The sequence below is a fragment of the Triturus cristatus genome, chromosome 8 (assembly GCF_964204655.1).
Source record: "Triturus cristatus chromosome 8, aTriCri1.1, whole genome shotgun sequence".
NCBI lineage: Eukaryota > Metazoa > Chordata > Amphibia > Caudata > Salamandridae > Triturus > Triturus cristatus.
Window position 1 is genome coordinate 420,914,128 of NC_140591.1, and position 4,370 is coordinate 420,918,497.

Sequence of the window (4,370 nt, forward strand, 5' to 3'; positions counted from 1 at the left end):
AGCACGGGCTCAGAGAGTCTCGGTAGGGAAGGGGGTAGCGGGACAGTCTTTGGGGGATCCGGATAGGTGCAGGGGCGTACCCAACGCACAGCTCACAATCCTCGAGCCGGGGGATACGCTGCGGTCCAGCCGGACCGGAGGAGTCTGTAGGAGCCGCAAGTCACTCAGCGGGGCTCAAGCACAAGTTCGGAGGTCTTACGATCTTCAGGGAAGCCGCGAGTCACTCAGCAGGGCTTAAGCACAAGTTCGGAGGTCTTACGATCTTCAGGGGAGCCGCGAGTCACTCAGCAGGGCTCAAGCACAAGTTCGGAGGTCTTACGATCTTCAGGGGAGCCGCGAGTCACTCAGCAGGGCTCAAGCACAAGTTCGGAGGTCTTCCGATCATCAGGGGGTCGCGAGTCACTCAGCAGGGCTCAAGCAGAAGTTCGGAGGTCTTACGATCTTCAGGGGAGCCGCGAGTCACTCAGCAGGGCTCAAGCACAAGTTCGGAGGTCTTACGATCTTCAGGGGAGCCGCGAGTCACTCAGCAGGGCTCAGAGGTTCCAAGGGTGCACGGGAGCCGCGACCACGTCCGCAGGGCTCTCGTCGTTCCAGAGTCGAATCTGCCAGATAGCCCCAGAGCACCCCTTGATATAGGTCAGCTCCTCTTTGATGTCCGGGGTCGTTGTAGGCAGGGGTCTTAGCGCCTGAGGGCCGCTCGTTGGAGTTTCCTGCCATGTTGTCCTTTGATCTTTTCAGGGCCGGGTCGGGAGGAGTCCCAGACACCCAGCAGACGTGGAGCCAGCCCTCAGGGAGGCCAGAGGGCCGATCGAAACCCATCTCCCGAGGGGAGGCCAGAGGTGTGATGGAAACTGCTCCTCCCTCTCTCACTCTATGGGAGAGCGATGTTCCCCAGCCGGGGTGGCGCCTCTAGGCCTGGGTTGTGCTGGGGCCGGGCGGCCATCGTAGGTGCAGGAAGTGGGCACGCGGGCCCGGTGGTGCTGGGAAGATGGAGGGCACGGACAGGGAAGTCCGAGTCGGGTGTGTGTGGGTCCTGGTGGGCAGGACCGGCTAGGCCGTGAACTGAGGGACTGAATGAGGTGTACGGGTCAGGGGGTGTGGCCAGAGGTCAGGGATGGCCATGCCACAAGGCCGGGTCTAACACCATCCATTTTCAGGGCTAGTGATTCAGCAGGTGAGTTGTTACACAATCCTTAGCAGATTCCAATTTCCATGACCACTGTCCTGCTATATCAACCAACACCTTTTCTGGGGTCTGATGAGCGTCGACATCGGGCGCCTTAACCCGGCGTTCGGTTCATCCCGCAGCGCCAGTTCTGCTTACCAAAAGTGGCCCACAAGGCACTTGCATTCCATGCCCGGCTCCACGCCAGCGAGCCGGGCTTCTTACCCATTTAAAGTTTGAGAATAGGTTGAGATCGTTTCGGCCCCAAGACCTCTAATCATTTGCTTTACCAGATAAAACTGGGGGCTCCGAGTGCCAGCTATCCTGAGGGAAACTTCGGAGGGAACCAGCTACTAGATGGTTCGATTAGTCTTTCGCCTCTATACCCAGGTCGGATGACCGATTTGCATGTCAGGACCGCTACGGACCTCCACCAGAGTTTCCTCTGGCTTCGCCCTGCCTAGGCATAGTTCACCATCTTTTGGGTCCTATCACGCACGCTCATGCTCCACCTCCCCGACGGAGCGGGTGAGACGGGCCGGTGGTGCGCCCGCCGCTGGAAGCGTGGCGGGATCCCACCTCATCCGGCACATGCCGGCCCTCACCTTCATTGTGCCACAGGGTTTCGCTCGGTCCTCCGATTCGCGCACATGTTAGACTCCTTGGTCCGTGTTTCAAGACGGGTCGGGTGGGTAACCGACATCGCCGCAGACCCCTGGCGCCCGGAGTGGGCCTCCCCGCCCAGTGGCGTGACGCGGTCGGGCGCACTGATAACAGTCCGCCCCAGTCAACAGTCGTGCTGGGAGCAGGGGGCCCCGTCCCCCCTTCAACTGCCCCCGTGCCCCGAGGGGTGGCCGGGAACAGCTGCCCGGGGAGGGCGCAGAGGCAGTTGAATCGCCCTCGGCCCCGCGTACATGATGAAGCTGCTGCCAGGGGGGCTGTAATACCCTCCGCTGGAGCAGAGGGCCTCCTGCCACCCCGAAGCCTTCCCAGCCAACCCGAAGCCGGTCGCGGTGCACCGTCGCGGAGGAAATGTGCCCTGCGGGGGCCGGGTAGGGCCCGGGTGCCGGTCCCGCGGAGGGGATCCGGAACTCCCAGGCCACCGACCTTCCCGCCGTGTGGAATCTTCTGGGCGGACTGCACATACCCCACTCGTTTACGTCTCGACGGTTTCACGCCCTCTTGAATGCTCTCTTAAAAGTTCTTTTCAACTTTCCCTTACGGTACTTGTTGGCTATCGGTCTCGCGCCCGTATTTAGCCTTAGATGGAGTTTACCACCCACTTTGGGCTGCATTCCCAAGCAACCCGACTCTTTGAAGACCCGATCCTGGCGCGCCGGGGGCCGCTACCGGCCTAACACCGTCTGCGGGGTGAGCCTCGATCAGAAGGACTTGAGCCATCTGAGAGATGCCGGGGAGTCGGTCTTCTGTATGCCACATTTCCCGCACCCGCCACCGGGCAAGGATTTGGCGCTGGGCTCTTCACTCGCTGTTAGTGGGGGAATCCCGGTTAGTTTCTTTTCCTCCGCTTAGTAATATGCTTAAATTCAGCGGGTCGCCACGTCTGATCTGAGGTCGTAGTCGGAAAGAAAACGCACAAGCGTTAAGGGGGAGTCGGGGAAGGCCAGACCCCTGCCGGAGCAGGGGCCTAGCATACCCAGCAGCGCGCGCCCTCTTTCCCCGGATCATGTCTGGAGGGGTTTCGCCCTCGCCGGGAAGCCGGCCACAGAGGAGGGCGCCCGAGGCACGTGCGCGCAGGCAGCCGGTGGGACACCATGGACAGCCACATGCGGCACGCAGCCAGGTGCCCCGGGATGGGCCCGGGGCGGACCGGTCACCAGGCCCCTTCTCGGGGGCCAGGCGCACCGGCGGCGTACCTCCATGGCAGGACCCGGCGAGGGACCCTGTCACGGGCGATTGAGGGGGTCTGACCATGTGGGGGTACAAATGGGAAGCAGAGCTCACCCTGCGAAGCCCCCAGCCACGTCCCGGGGAAGCCCCGGGGCGATTGACAATCAAGCAACCCTTAGACAGGCGTAGCCCCGGGAGGAACCCAGGGCCGCAAGGTGCGTTCGAAGTGTCGATGATCAATGTGTCCTGCAATTCACACTAATTTTCGCAGCTAGCTGCGTTCTTCATTGGCGCGCGAGCCGAGTATTCCACTGCCAAGAGTTACAGGCAACTTTTCGAAAATGTTTGCCCACCTGCAGGCGCAGGAGAGGCGGGAGGAAGGCGATGCTGTCCTATCACCGCCCGCGCAGGGAGACGGCCCGGGAGCCCCGCTCAAGGCTTTGCCTCTGGGAGTCAGACAGCACTGTCGGGAGAAAAAAAACATTGCCAGGCACTCAGACCGGAAGCCCACAAGGGGCGAGGGAGGGGGCTACCGGAGCGACGGGAGCAGGCAGCCCCGCAACCGGTAAATGCTTCGAACCCCCAGGACACTCAGTCAAGAGCATCAAGGGGGTGCCGAGAGGCAGGGGCTGGGACAGGCGGTAGCTCACCTCGCGGCGGACCGCCAGCTCGATCCCAAGATTCAACTACGAGCTTTTTAACTGCAGCAACTTTAATATACGCTTTTGGAGCTGGAATTACCGCTGCTGCTGGAACCAGACTTGCCCTTCAATGGATCCTCATTAAGGGATTTAAAGTGTACTCATTCCAATTACAGGGCCTCGAAAGAGTCCTGTATTGTTATTTTTCGTCACTACCTCCCCGAGTTGGGAGTGGGTAATTTGCACGCCTGTTGCCTTCCTTGGATGTGGTAGCCGTGGTAGCCATTTCTCAGGCTCCCTCTCCGGAATCGAACCCTGATTCCCCGTTACCCGTGGTCACCATGGTAGGCACAGAAAGTACCATCGAAAGTTGATAGCACAGACATCCGAATGTATCGTCGCCGTCACGGGGACGTGCGATTGGCCCGAGGTTATCTAAAGTCACCAAAGCGGCTGGGGGGAGCCCGGATTGGTCAGCGCTCGTCGGCATGTATTCGCTCTAGAATTACCACAGTTATCCAAGTAACAGATGGAGCGATCAAAAGAACCATAACTGATTTAATGAGCCAATCGCAGTTTCACTGTACCGGCCATGTGTACTTACATGTGCCTGGCTTAATCTTTGAGACAAGCATATGCTACTGGCAGGATCAACCAGGTAGTCGCACCTGCTGACAGGGTTTGGGGGGCCGCGTGCCCATCCCCCGACAACC

General features: G+C 60.3%; 1 non-coding gene across 1 annotated transcript; it reads right to left on the reverse strand.

Annotated features, from left to right (window-relative positions):
- Window positions 1-3,185: 3,185 nt before the first annotated feature.
- LOC146802237 (5.8S ribosomal RNA) lies at window positions 3,186-3,339 on the reverse strand. The gene has a single exon (XR_014968355.1). It is a non-coding gene; the product is annotated as a 5.8S ribosomal RNA (ribosomal RNA).
- Between the last annotated feature and the right edge of the window lie 1,031 nt (window positions 3,340-4,370).